Genomic DNA, 15112 nt, shown 5'->3' with positions numbered 1-15112 from the left:
TTAGCCTGAAAGGTCAGCTATCAGATTACAGTTCTTTGTTTCCAAGCTCTCGTCTAAGGGCGGATTAAGAGCTTGGGGTTTATCTCACAGGGAGACATCCCAAGTGTGTCTTCCTGGACTAAAGGGGGATTTTCACCAAATAACTGGTCACATTTGTCTTAGTCTCCTTTGTATCTCCACTTTTTACTACTCCTAAGTAGAGTTTCACCAGCTTTGCCCGATGCAGGTATCTGAACACAACCAGTGCCAATTAGGTGGATAACTTGAGTTCTTCCTTGGTGCAAGTAAATAAAACTATTCAAACAGCAGCCAGTGCATTGAAAGTTCACTGGAAAGCCACATTCAGTTCAGAGAGAACTGCTGATTTACAAGAGCCCAGACCAGATAGATGGTAGGATCTCAGACTCATGCTGTTAACTTCAATGCTACTGCAAACAATAAAAAGTTTCCCGGTGAAACCGATTTATGATGATGTTCAGAGGACTCATTGTCTTGATGCACAAAGCTGTTGATGTTTTAGCCTCAAACCTTCAGCCTGAACTTTCCACTTTGGGCTGCAAGTCACAGGTGATCACCAGACCCAAACTCTAAGTTGGTCATCACCTGGATTGGCTGCAGGACATGGACATGCATACAGCAATCACGCTGCTAGTCTAGGATTGATCTTAGCTAATTGACATCACTTCTCCATTCATGGCCACAATCTACTACAGCGGTTACATTCCACTGGGATAGTGAAACCAGCAATCAACAAGGAGAGTCTGCCAGTGCAGGAGACAGAACTTTCACAGCTAGGCCTCAGCTTTGGAACATGGATGAGTCCTTAACCAGGAGCTTTCTGCAGGGGTAGCTTACCAGTGTGCTATACTCCTAATGTGGATGCTGCTTGTATCACTCTTTTTTTTTTTTTTTCATGAGGAACAAACAAACAAACAAAAAGTCTTTGAGGATTTATGTCCATCTAATAATCTGGTTACCTAAATAGCCTCCACTCCTCTGTTTAGAACGTCTAATCTATCTACCTAGGTTTGTGTAAAATTTGCCATCACCATAGTAGCCACCAAGGGACTATAAAAATGTCTTTTCTGGCCCTGCTGGAAGGAAAAAAAGCTCAAAGTCATTGTTGAGAATTTAAAATAAAAATGTGGGTGCTAGTGGATTATTAGAGCAAACCAAGTACAAGAGAGAGGTTTTATGTTAAGTTCTGAAGTGCTGAAAGAGGTAGCCATTCTTAGTGGCAACATGTTCCACGGTCTTGTTTTAAGCCTCATGATACATCTGTCTTCCGCAAAGAGAGGTCCTTCCCCCTTCCCAGTGGAGTGCAGCTGTTGGATGAGGTTATCAAAACAGAAGGAAGGATGATCTTTCTGGTAGCTCAGGCTAACAGCATGCAGCTTTGAAAAATTAGAACAGCGACCTTGACCTGGACTCTATTGAGTGGGCTGCCAATATGGGAGAATTGAATAGGTGTATCACATCTAATACTCTGAGCTGGAACATAGATGAGCTGCTGTATTCTGGGTTAGTTGTAGCTTCCTCAGGACATCATGCTTCATTCCTTAAATTTTCATTCCTTTCACGTAGAGGTGAAACTGGAAGTTATAGAGGTGAGGATGGCTTGTCCAGATCTGTTTCTGATAGTTTCAGGCATAATCTTTTTGACCCGCCATGGATAGAAAGGAGTGTCTTTTTATCACTATGATTATTTGGGTATTTAACTGTGGTGCAGAGTTTATGAAGACTCCAGGTTGTGGACTGATCTAGTAATCTGAGAGAAAGTTGCCTTGAAGGTGGGAGTGATAATGTAGGAGCAGGATGGATTTACTTAAATTTCCAAGTAGAACGCCATGAGTTTGTGAGCACTGGACTGGTGTTTAGGAGACATGATTTCAGTTCCTATTTCTGTCCTAGTTTTCCTGTGTCCTTGGATAACTCAGTTCATCTTTGTGCCTCAGTTAGCCATTAGTAAAATGGTAATACTATTTCTCTGCCTTTTGAATTTTTTTAAAAGTTCTTTTGGGGCAGGCTCTGTCACTGTTAAGGAGCCTGTTCTTGGTTGGGGAGTATATGTGTCTCATGCTACTACCGTATCAAGAATAATAAAACTAACTTTCCCTAAAATACAAATCTCTATTTTTTTTTTAAAGATGAGCCCTTGGGATTCCCTTTGTAGATAAGCAAGTTGAAAAGAGCTTTGTTTCTCTCAGTACTTTGGCTGTTACGTACCCAGTACCACACCAGTGGGTGGAGAGAGGACTACTGTTTACACAGTGCTAAGGTCATTGGAAGCGCTTTACAGAGCGAGAATACAAACAGAACCCTGCCCCAGACAGCTTATGGTCTAAATAAACCTACAAAGGAAGAGAAGAGAGAGCAATAAAAGCAGTACAATTAACATATAACATTTGGGCTGCGTCTACACGTGCACGCTACTTCGAAGTAGCGGCAGTAACTTCGAAATAGCGCCCGTCACGTCTACACGTGTTGGGCGCTATTTCGAAGTTGAAATCGACGTTAGGCGGCGAGACGTCGAAGTCGCTAACCCCATGAGCGGATGGGAATAGCGCCCTACTTCGACGTTCAACATCGAAGTAGGGACGTGTAGACGATCCGCGTCCCGCAACATCGAAATAGCGGGGTCCTCCATGGCGGCCATCAGCTGGGGGGTTGAGAGATACTCTTTCTCCAGCCCTTGCGGGGCTCTGTGGTCACCGTGGGCAGCAGCCCTTAGCCCAGGGCTTCTGGCTGCTGCTGCTGCAGCTGGGGGTCCGTGCTGCATATACAGGGTCTGCAACTCGTTGTTGGCTCTGTGTATCTTGCACTGTTTAATGAAAGTGTGTCTGGGAGGGGCCCTTTAAGGGAGCGACTTGCTGTTGAGTCCGCCCCGTGACCCTGTCTGCAGCTGTGCCTGGCTCCCTTATTTCGATGTGTGCTACTTTGGCATGTAGACGTTCCCTCGCTGTGCCTATTTCGATGTTGGGCTGAGCAACGTCGAAGTTGAACATCGACGTTGCCAGCCCTGGAGGACGTGTAGACGTTATTCATCGAAATAGCCTATTTCGATGTCGCAACATCGAAATAAGCTATTTCGAAGTTGGGTGCACGTGTAGACGTAGCCTTGGAATTCTAATGTTCCCTATAATACACACACTTGTTTTCTACTCAGTAAATGAGGTTGGTTGACAACCCAGGGCAGGGTAGAGGTAGGCTAAGACTAATTTGCATTCTTGAACCAGGTGTGTTTTGAGAAGGAGCTTGAAGGAGGCAAGGGTGTTAACACCAGTGCATTCAGGTGTCCAGAAAGGATAGGGGTATAAGAACTGGTTGCTTGCTTCTTGAATCCTCCAGCCTACTGAGTCTCACTGCTTCAACACAGTTCCCAGACCTCTGGCTGCTTTGTAGGAAGCAAAATTCCTTAAATATTGTTTCTTTCCTGGAATAAGGGGAGAAGGAGACTCTGAAACTTTAGATAAGTTCTGGCACATTGCTGGGATACCAGCTTCTTGAGATGAGGGGTTAGAAACGAGGAATAACCCCAACCAAATTGGGACAGTTGTGCACCATACCATTAACTTCATGCATTGTTGTCTACTTCAGAAGGGAAAAAGTGTGAGACATTCCTGCTACAGGTTGAACCTCTCTTGCTGGCACCCTTGGGACCTGACTGGTGTGAATGAGAGAATTTGCTGGGCGACAGGTAGTCAGTATTTTTTAGCACATGACTAACACTTCCACTGCTTACTGGGCTCTTGGAAGACATTTAGAAGTAAATTACAGCTAAATAACAGCGCAGAACCCTGAGAGCCAAGACTGGTGACTGTAAACAAACTTTATGGGACCATGGTAAGTGGTTGTCTAGCTAACTAAAACCATGCTGGATTTCAGAGTTTGCTGGATGAGAGTTCCAGATTAGAGAGGTTCAACCTGTAGTATTTCAGCCTGCAGTTTCAGAAAGTCAGGACACTTCAGACTTTAGATATTAAGTGCCTACTACAATTCGTGTAGTCTTTTGTTAAACTTTTATTATGGTTGAATTGGTTCAAAGTCAACCTTTTAGTATCCCAGTCACATGACAAAGAAACCAGTCTTTTGGGGCTTGTCTACACTACCACCTTCCTTTGAAGGAAGGATGGTAATTAGGGTGTTGGGAGTTTACTAATGAAGTGCTGTGGTGCGTAGGCAGCACTTTATTAAGCAAATTCCCCCCCCCCCCCCCCGTGGCAACTTCGAAGTTTTAAACTTCGAAGTAGCGGCTTGCATCCAGCCATGGTGCACCTGGGCAACTTCGAAGTCCCTTTACTCTTCAAAGTACACTCCCTTTACACTTTGTCCTCCTCAAAGTACACTTTACTTCCTTTACACTTCGAAGTACCGGCAGGTGCACTGCGACTAGACGCAAGCCAGTACTCGAAGTTTAAAATTTCGAAGTTGCTGTGGGGGTGGGTGCGGGGAAATTTGCTTAATGAAGTGCTGCCTATGCAGCGCAGCTCTTCATTAGTAAACTCCCAACACCCTAATTGCCATCCTTTCTTGGAAGGAAGGTAGTAGTATAGACAAGCCCATAGTGTTGCTTTTTAGGGGCTTGAGAATAGAATTTAATAGAGCTGTTTCCATAGCAATCTCTAATTTCCACCTACTTTCCTCCAATTTTCTGCTTTCTTTACAGATACGGTACCATGCTTTAGCCAGTGCTCATACAAAGGCTTTGCTCAGGTAACTGCTTAATAAAGCATGGATTCTGATGTGTGTGCCATAATGAGTAATTTTCCCTATTTCTTGATGGTCTGTCTTGTAGTGGTGAATACTTATGCTAATTGTTATCGCCTTCAACGCTTTTGAGCAAAACTTCAGGAAGCCCCTTAAGTCAGCAGTCTGCCACTAGGAAGAGGTTGGGTTTCCTAAAGAACTGCTTTTGTGCGGGGAAAGTGACATGGCTCATCGCCACTCTTGTTCCATAATTCATTTGAAAGGTTAAAAAAAACACAGTGAGGAAGGAGAATAATAGAAGAGAAAGCTTGCATAGATAAAAGGGAAAGGCAGAGAAAATAAAGGAAGGAAAGAGAACTATACACTCCAACCCATGCAAGCTGAAAACTGTTTAGTCTTGTACCTGCAATTTTTTTCTATCTGGAATCCCCCTTTAGTCTTGTTGGCATGTACAGTAAATGCTGTTTAAACTGTTTGAAGAGGTGAGTTTAATTCTTTTCCAGGAACATGATGCCATACCCGGGTCTCTCTCAAGCCCTTCCCTCAGGGCTAAGTTTATTAATTCATACAACAACCCCATGCAGAGTAACACAAAACAAAGATATGCCCATAATCTACACAAGGTCAAGGGCGTCAGAGTCCTTTCACCCTATATCTCTCTGCTGCAAGACTAGTCACAGTACCTAACCTCTCTCCTGCAAATCTGCCACTGAGCTGGCCCAGCCATTAACAGGGATCACATCTGTTTTCTTTCCAGCTAGGTCTGATAATTTACAAAGGGTTGGATGCCCACTGGTCTCCTGTTACAGGCCAATGCTGTATGTTGGCTTCATCGTGGCATACAAGGGTACAGCTCTCTATGGGATTTCTAAAGTGTCTGTCATCTTGGTATATAAATTTGTTTGCTTGTTTACATATAAGGAGACTAGTACTAAAGTGTAGGTCTCATTTATGGTCATAGTGGTTCTGTTACACTGCCAAAATGGAAAAATGCTTAATATTGACTAAACATGCTTTGGAAAAAATGGATTGGAAGGTGTGGGTAAGAGAGGAGGATTCAGATATACTCTCTAGAAATTTATGTCATAAAAACTGATGATGAAATATTGCTGGTAACTACCCCAACCCCACTGGCCAAGGAAAGGGAAACCTAGTTATCTTTAGGATTTCAGCTGGGGAAAGACCTAAAGTATGCCTAAAACTGAGGTAAAGTGGTGTGTCTGTGCGGAAAATACTAGTTACTGATAGGACGGTTTTTTAAAAAAGGGAAGTTTATGTAGATGTCCAAATAAGCTAAGAAAGGATCTTCATAAAAAAGATGACATCTCACTGGGTTGAAAGAAGCCATTAAAATCGAGCCAGAACTGGAGAGGTAGTGGACATTCTTCAGTTCACTCAAGAAAACTGAGCCTATGTAATACTGAATATGGCAGTCAGTGCAGGCCATCATGCTTGCTTGGGTTCCACTGAACTCACATTCCATATGCGCAAATCTTTTTTGTAGGAGCCAGTTGTTAAAGCTGGAAATATGTCTGTTTGCTCATAAGTGATGCAGGTAGTATTGCTTGTAGGCAGGGCAGTCCCTAGGGAGATGCAGGGTTTGGGTCAATGCACCCTGCTCAGTACGAGACCACACCTCTTATACCAATAAAAGTTGGTCTAATAAAACCACTGTGTCTCTCTAAGATCCTAGAACCAAAACAGCTACTACAACCAACCAAATGTCCATTTTGGTATGTTGGAAAAACCATTGTTCCTTCCAGACAAATTATCAATGTTATAAAAATGGCAAATTAAATTTACACATGTAAATTACCATATTATTACTTCCTCCATCTTTACAGTGGCTGATAACCAAACACAAACATGCCATAATTGCCCTTTATAGTAAAAAGAAGATAGGAGAAAAATTTTGAAAACCTACTTAGAAAAAATGCTGTCTCTGTCAAATATTATCTGGGATTTTTCTCTACCTAACATTCTGCTCAGTTGGTTGGTAGGGACATTACTAACTAGTGAAACAGGTGTAAGTACACATGGGGAATTAAGAAGCAAGATAAACTCCTCAGTAACATAGACCCCTTTTTCATGGGCAAAAAACACTAAAATGAAGGGAAAGAGTCAGCAGGATCCTACAATAGTAGTATTTTTAAATAACCAACTTATTTTTGTGCCAGTGCCTCTAGTAATGAAAACAAGGAAAGCAAATTCACAACAAAAATCACAACACAGTATACATCCCTGTAGTTGTTGCAAATGGGATCACAGTGGACTGATCCACATCTTGTAAATGATGAACTCAAGTTAGGATGACCATATTTCCTTACGTTGAATATAAGACACCTGGTAAAATTAGTCACTTAAGCAAGTTCAACAGCAAACAATCAGAATTATCCACTACAAACATTCAAATTAACATCAAGTTGACTAAGCAGCGGTCAGAAAGAAATATTGCATAGCTGGATTCTTTTTATTTATTCTTTTATCTTTAAGTCTTTAAGGTTCACATAGTGGCAGAAGGTGACAGAAAATATCAAACAATTTGCCCGTTTTTAACAAAAGTCGGGACACCTTCAGGAGGGCTTAACTATAGAGCTGTCCCTTTAAAAACGGAGTATCTTGTCATCCTAACTCAGGCCATTTTGGTTGTTGCCTTCTCATAATCCGACCTAGTTTGAATTTCTACAGTGCTTTACATCAGAGGATCTCAAAACACTATGCAAATATGACTCTATTACCTCTCTAAAAACTGCAGAATAAGCATATACTAGAACCCCTCAGCATTACAAATGCCTCGGGGGAATGGATGTTGTTTGTAACTCTGAACAAAACATTAGGGTTCTTTTAAAAGTTTACAACTGAACATTGACTTAGATGGCTTTGAGACTTTACTTTCTAGAAGAAAAATGCAGCTTCTAACTTTTTCAATTTAAATGAAACAAACAAGCAGTCTGGTAGCACTTTAAAGACTAACAAAATAATTTATTAGGTGGTGAACTTTGGTGGGATAGACCCACTTCTTCAGACCATAGCCATACCAGAACAGACATACTGGACTGCTTTTTTGTTTTGATAGAATATAGACTACCATGGCTATCTCTCTGTTACTATTAAACACAGAAACAGTTTCCTTACCTTATCAAGTCTTTTTTTTTTTAAACTTTCCCCTTTTTTTCAGTAGTTCACATTTAATGCTGTACTGTGCTGTTTGCTTTTATTTTTTTTAATCGCTCATATCTGACTGGGTATTTCCGGTTCCAAATGAGGCACGTGGTTGACTGGTTAGTTCTTTACTTTGGTGTTCATTGCTCAGAGGTTCTACTGTTTCAGACTTCTGAAGATGGGGAAACTGAGGTACAAAAAGGTTAAGCAGCTTGTCCTGCATCCCACAAGAAGTCTGCAGCAGATGCAGATCATGATCTAGATCAGGATTCAGCAAACTTTTTATGTCAGGCCCCGCTTTTCATCCCTGCAATTAGCAGCTCCCCCTTCCCCACAACCTGTCTAATGTAATCCAAACCAATGAAAATTTCAGTTCTGTTCATATATAAAACCCCTTTCATCATGTGTAAGAAAATAAGTATGTAGAATGTAAAAATTTTCTTAATCAATTTATAAATGTGAGTACACATAGATAAAAACAATAACATATTTCAACATTTTTAATTAGATGGATGAGCCTGAGACCCAGCAACAGATCATGCTGCGCCCCCTTTACAAAATTTCGTGCCCCTGCACTTTCCTTATTCCTATTCTAGATGGTCTAACTTCCGTACTTACAGTTTCAGAGGGGTAGTCATGGTAGTCTGTAGCTTCACAAAAAACAAGCAGTCCTGTAACATCTCAAAGATTAACAGTTTCATTTATTAGGTAATGAGCTTTCATGGGTTAGTTAGTCTTTAAGGTGCTACAGGACTGCTTGTTTTTTCCAGACGCATGTTTGAGCCATAAATTGGGAATTTCAGTAGTGCTTGAGGGATTTAGGAACAGATCCCACTGACTTTCCGCATATTAAAAATCTTTCGTGAAATCATCCTCCTTGATTCCCAGTTTGATACCTGATTTGCCTGCTCTTAATTAGTGGAAATGCTCTTTGAACTTTTATGGGAGTTTTACCTTTAATGAGGGTTGTGGGGTCAGCCCCAAAATATGTGCCTTTTTCCCCTGGAAGGAGGTAGCTGTCTACAAGAGGCGACCTTAATTGGACTATCAAAACAAAAAAGCAGTCCAGTAGCACTTTAAAGACTAACAAAATAATTTATTAGGTGATGAGCTGTTGTGGGACAGACCCACTTCTTCAGATAATTATTTTGTTAGTCTTTAAAGTACTACGGGACTGACTTTTTGTTTTGATAGTATATAGACTAGCATGGCTATCTCTCTGTTACTATTGAATTGGACTATGAGTATCAGTATATTATTCAGGCAAAGAGCTCCTACTGCATTTGCAGTTTATGGTGACAGAGCTGTGCTTTTATTAGTATAACATAGTCCATCATCCCCCAAGCAAAAAAAAAAAAAGCCATACCCATAAAGGGCAATTTTTCTGGTTTAACTGAACCTACACTAGAAACTTCTGTTGGGATAGCTGTATTAAGCCCATACTTTTGGTCAACACAAGCTCTGATCAACACAAGCTGACACTCTTAATCAACACAGCTATGACAGTCTGTCATGTAGACAAGGCCTGAGCATTCCATTCATTTCTGACTCCATTGGCTGCTTGTTTCTGGTTCTAGGAGAGATCTGCAAAGAATTTTGAAAACATTGGTGTTAGGTTCTTTCTACATATAGAAGGCTTGAGTGCAGTGGTACGGAGGGTGTTCTTCTTTTTTACCTTATAAATATAAGGTATGTCAAGTCTGGCCTTCCCTAGGTTTGCTGATGGACTTCTTGGTGGGAGCTCTCCCAATTCAGTTGAAAATGTGGAGACTTGCATCTTTAACTGGTATGTTGTGCTCATTGAGCATTAGAGTTAAGTAAGGATTCTGTGGGCCTTACCAGCTCAAAAGTCCTATGAAGTTCAAAAACCACAAACAAAATTTTTAACAGTCTGGCATTTTGAATTCCTTTTTTGTTCTTCTGGTCCCCAGCTCTTGGATGACATAATTTCTTTAGAACCTTATCTGTATGAGAAAAGTTGCAAGAGTGGGCTAAACAGATGTGTTTAAATGGGTGCAACTGCTCATGGAGGCCAAATTATTTTTTTTAATTTTAACTGTGCTTTTTGCTATTTCTAATTAAGGAGCAATCAGCATAGTTATAGGAAATAGTAAATTCAATACAAATTTTGGATTATTTAAATTTTATAAAACTCATGGAGTAATAAGAGTATTGTCATTTAAAATTCTTCAAAATAACCTGAAATGTGGAGTTAAGAATCAGAAGTACAGAACAACTTGATCTAGCGAGATTTGATTATAAATGGAATGTTTCTTGGAGTTTTCCAGAAGGCATTAGTGGGTCTGGCTTGAAAGGCTATATATTTTTTGCCCTTTAAAATCCTTTTCTCCAGATATTCCAGGGCTTACCACCATGCCTGTATATACTCCTCCTGCATGTGCCGCTGGACTAAGTTCTTGTTGTTGTTTGGATGTTACTTTTGGGTGGTTTTTTGGCTTTAGGTTTTTAGTATGGCAGATACTATTTCAGACATTTGATAAAAGATTGAGAGATTGTAGTAATACCATATAAGAAATCGTAATATAAAATTGTGAAGTTTCAAGAGGGCAATTTTTAAAAGCCACAAAACGCTCAAAATGTTTGGGATATTTATACCTACACATTGTTGCTGGCTTCTGTTGTTTATAATGACATTAATCTACCCACTGGCTCAAAACAGCTGGAAAGGGTGGACATTTAGCTTGAACTTTGGCTGATTTTAAGTCAAATTCTGCTTCAGACAGTCTGTGAAAAGTGAGGCATGATTTGAGAAATGGCTCCAAACAACCAGTCTAATTAAAAAGGCAAACCAAAACACCAATAGGCTGTCCTCTGTTCATTACAAGTGTATTTACCTCTCCAGGCAAAACCACTGTTTCTGATGGCCATGCCCTATTTAATCTTTGAAACCCTTTTAGCAGCTGCCGGTTTGTCAGCTTTTCTCAGTAAACATCATGTTCTGTTAACTAGAGACTTGTCATTGGGAATAACCTCCCTTTCACTGGTGTCAAGTATCGGAGGGGTAGCCGTGTTAGTCTGGATCTGTAACAGCAACGAAGGGTCCTGTGGCACCTTATAGACTAACAGAAAAGTTTTGAGCATGAGCTTTCGTGAGCACAGACTCACTTCATCAGATGCTGGTCCTGGAAATCTGCAGGGCCAGGTACAAATAAGCCAGAGCAAGGGTGGGGATAACAAGGTTAGCTCAGTCAGCAAGGGTGAGGCTTACTACCAGTCAACTGCTGGTAGTAAGCCTCACCCTTGCTGACTGAGCTAACCTTGTTATCCCCACCCTTGCTCTGGCTTATTTGTACCTGGCCCTGCAGATTTCCAGGACCAGCATCTGATGAAGTGAGTCTGTGCTCACGAAAGCTCATGCTCAAAACTTTTCTGTTAGTCTATAAGGTGCCACAGGACCCTTCGTTGCTGCTCCCTTTCACTGAACACAAATGCCTGGTAGCGTTAGTCACTAGGCATTGCAGGTGTTGTGTGGAGCGGACAGAGGCAGTCTTTAAGATATCTGGGCCATAGCCTGTTTAGTGTTTCGAAGATTGAATGGAGGACTTTGGAGTAGACCTAGAGTTTGAATGGTACCATGTGTGAATTTTTTTTCTTAGTCTGGACCGGGGTCAGCAACCTTTCTGAAGTAGAGTGCTGAAATTTGACCTTTTGACCTCTATGTATGGTCTGAGTGCTGGTCAGACTTTTTAAAGTCACTAATAGTTCTTCTTAAAATAGCCTCATTAATAACTAAATTGAGATGCAGAGCTTTATCACTTAAGGTGGTGGTTGGTAGCATGAGCTGGTCTTCTTTTAAACCACAGGCAGCATGGCGTTGAGCAAACTCCCAGTTGCATGGGGGAATAGAGGTGGGGCTGAGTTCCCGCTTCACATGCCAATGAAAATCAGCTTGCATGCCGCTCTTGGCACTCATTCTGGGGGTTGTTCACCCCACTCTAGACTAGTTAGAAGGCCTCTGCCGCTGCGCTAGCTGTAACTGTAACCCAAACCCAACCTAGCAGTAGTTCAGTCTGGATGTGACAAGTGCACCGTAATACACTTACTGTGGGCCTCAGATCTGTTCATGCCGTTTCCTCGGCAAAAAGAATTAGATCTAGAATCTGAAAGTTGCAAGAGCACAATATATATGCACATGTGCATGCAAAATTATAATTGTAACCTGCATTTGGATTGTAAGCTCTTTAAGGCTGGAGCTGTCTTTTTGTGATTGTACAGCACCTAGCACAGTGGGGTCTTGGTTTGTGATAGTATAAATAATTAATAATAAAGTGAGTGAGTATAGATCCACCCTAAGACGGGGACATAAAGGGTTTGTATACACTTCAGAAAAACCAAAACAAGCCTTTTTAAAAACAAACAAAACAAAACAGAACAAAAACTCTGAAGGTGCTCACACAACCAAGCAGGATAATTTGAGATAAGAGGGCTTTTCCCTCCAGCTCTACAAACAACTTTTGCCAATCTCCTCCTCCCTGTCCTTCAAGTTGTAAAATGATTGTGAACCAAGCACAGGTACTGTGGGCTTTACTGGCCTCCAGGGAAGCTTCCCATCGTGCCCGGCTAGGTAGTCACTCTAGTGAGTGCTGCTAGCTCTGCTGCTTTTTTTTCCCCAGCTTACCCAAAGACGCCCCATGCCCTGGAAACTCAAGGAATTTTAAAAGGTATTTCCTCATGTGGTCAGTGCTGTGAGCTTTGCTGCTTTTTCCTTCAGGTGAGCCAAAATCACCCAGCACCCCCAGGAATTTTAAAAGGCATTTCCCCAGGTACTCCACACTGCGAACTCTGTTGTCCCATCCCCCCCGCCCCCGACCCCAGTGAGCAGAAAGCACTCTTCTCTCTCTCTCTCCCGCTTCCTGTCCCCCATGCAAACTTCACGCATTTCAAAAGCTATTCCTGCCTCCTCGACTGTGTGGCATCCTTGCACTACATCAGCTGGTTTTCTCTTCCCTCCTGGTTTCTGCAGATCAGCCTTCCAAAGGTGGCGATAACTCCAAATGGTCTCCCGCTTGGAGTTCTTCTGAGTTGCTTGACCTCCTGAGCATGTTGGGTGAGGAGCTTGTTTTTTCCCAGCTCAGTGGGAAACGGAGGAATAGGGGCACCTATGAACCGATGTCACATTCCCTGCTAGAAAAGGGTTATAACAGAGATATAGACCAGTGTAAGGCTAAATTAAAGGAGCTTTGACAGTCATACCAGAGGGCTCGGCTAGCAAACGAGTGCTTTGGAGCTGCCCCCATACATGCAGATGTTACAAGCAGCTAAACTCAATACTGCGGGGTGCAGCCCACAGCAGAACTAAAGAACCCCTTGGATACTGTTCTGGGGAGTCACAGATCAGGGGGCAGCAGGCTTTGGATGAGGAGCCCTACAGCCAAGAATGGACTCAGGGCTCCCAGCCCCTGCAGCAAGCAATCAGGAACTCTTCAGCTCCCAGGATGAAAGGAGCATACAGCCAAGCCTTAAAGTGCAGCAGGAGAGCACACCACAGTGTAGGCAAGAGGCATGCACTTCAGGTACATTCCCGTTTGTGCAAATGTTGCCAGGGAGTAGGGGGATGTCTGTGGAGTGCTGCTGAGAGGGGCTTCTGGTGTCTGGCAAAAAAAAAAAAAAAATAGTGATGGAGCTGAGCGGTATCCCAGAACTGCATTACTGCTGTCAGATATTGCATGTGATCATGCCCTGAGATAGTCCCAAAGGATCTTCTGAGGTACTTTTCAGTTTTTTCCCCAAGATTCCATGGGACTGTAAGGTTCCCGTCACCACGATAAGTTACCCTGCCAATCCACTGCTGCAGCTGTGATGGAGGTACCAAGGCTGCCCAGAGGCTGACAGCTTGAGGGGCAATTCTGAACTTGCTGCTTTCTAGAAGTGATCTTTTTCTTGTCAGCTTTCAGAATGGAGATATCCCTCATAGATATGGCACCCAGTGGATATGGCGGGGGTGGGGGTGCTGCTTCTTGCACCTGCTGAATTACCCAGCATTACCACCCAATCAAATCCCCCTAACTGCCTTCCCCAGCATCATACGACCCTAACCCTATTTTCCCCTATTTGCCCCAAACCTCCCGAAAGCGGGACTAAATGCTCACCATCTTCAGGTCTCTGAGGTTTCAGTTTTACAGTTGAGTGCAGCAGTAAAATAAAACATTCCAGAATAGATTGAAATGCAGGCGTATTTGATAAAATGTTGTGGTCCCACAAGGTCCCCTATAACAGACATTATGAGGTACAGCAGATTAACTTGTTGATTTTGGTTTTTGTTTTTTTTTTTTTGTTTCTAACAGCTGCCTCTGGGATGATAGAGGCCCCACTACCCACTTCTCTAATCTTAAGTGGCATAGGAAGAGGTCAAGAGAAGAGATCTTCCAAGAAAACATCAGAATGTTGACATAAGTAACATTGAAAAAAAACAACAACCTGCAGCGTAGTCAACATTAAAAAAAACAAACAAAAAAAAAAAGAACCCTGCAGTGTAGCCGCGGAGTTTAGAATTTCCTACACCTGTTGGCTGATAGTTACTTTTTTAGCTTAAATATGCTTGTGCTTATCATGGAGAAGTTCTGGGTCAGTCGTTATAAAATATGGCTTTAATCCTTTAGACCTCAGATGCTTTGGAGCAGCTTCTTGAGTCAATGGAGTACAGTGAAAAGGCTTCTTCACTCAGACTGTAGCATCACTATAGTGAAAGTGAGATGGAGCAGTGGCAACTAAACCTTTGTCTTTATCTAATGTGAGCTCTCCCATTTGTGGTGAACTGGAACATGTACACAACTGTTAAGGAAGCAGACGGTGGAATAGAAAAGGGCTGCCACTGCCAGCATATAGCGTTGTCATTACTGGGCTGGCTGTTAGCCAGTTTTAAGACTTTTATAATTGCCAGTAGCAACAACTCTTAAGAAAATGTGTGCCGGTGGCTGGAGAAACCATTGGTCCTCCAGCCCTACCCCCAGTGATCCAGTGCTTTGTGTCAGGGTTGGCATCTTTATCTCTCATGTGATGGGGAGGCATTTAGTTTATCTGAAATGGACCCTTAAAACTGTTTTAATCCTTGCTTTATATTGGCATGCATAATTGTAGCAATGATGGTAAATATTGTTAAAGATGTGCAAAAGAAGGTTGATGCTTACAATGTGGATTTCAGGTGATTTTACTTTATTCTTCTTTCAAGACATACTTAAAATTATTTTTGGTATTGAATGCAATAATATCAAGAAGACTAGGT

General features: G+C 42.1%; 1 protein-coding gene across 4 annotated transcripts in view; it reads left to right on the top strand.

The window, feature by feature from the left end:
- JAK1 (Janus kinase 1) overlaps positions 1-15112 on the top strand; it is a 102758-nt gene that overhangs the window by 42214 nt on the left and 45432 nt on the right. The window contains exon 2 of one of the 4 annotated variants that reach the window (XM_075002541.1): positions 4667-4713. The exons of the other annotated variants lie outside the window; for them this stretch is intronic. The gene's annotated coding sequence lies outside the window, so the exon portion shown is untranslated. The remainder of the gene's footprint in view (positions 1-4666; positions 4714-15112) is intronic. 4 annotated transcript variants of the gene reach the window in all.

Source organism: Carettochelys insculpta, chromosome 9 (assembly GCF_033958435.1).
Source record: "Carettochelys insculpta isolate YL-2023 chromosome 9, ASM3395843v1, whole genome shotgun sequence".
NCBI lineage: Eukaryota > Metazoa > Chordata > Testudines > Carettochelyidae > Carettochelys > Carettochelys insculpta.
Note: the sequence above shows the minus strand (reverse complement) of the source record. Positions and strands in the feature narration are given on the sequence as shown.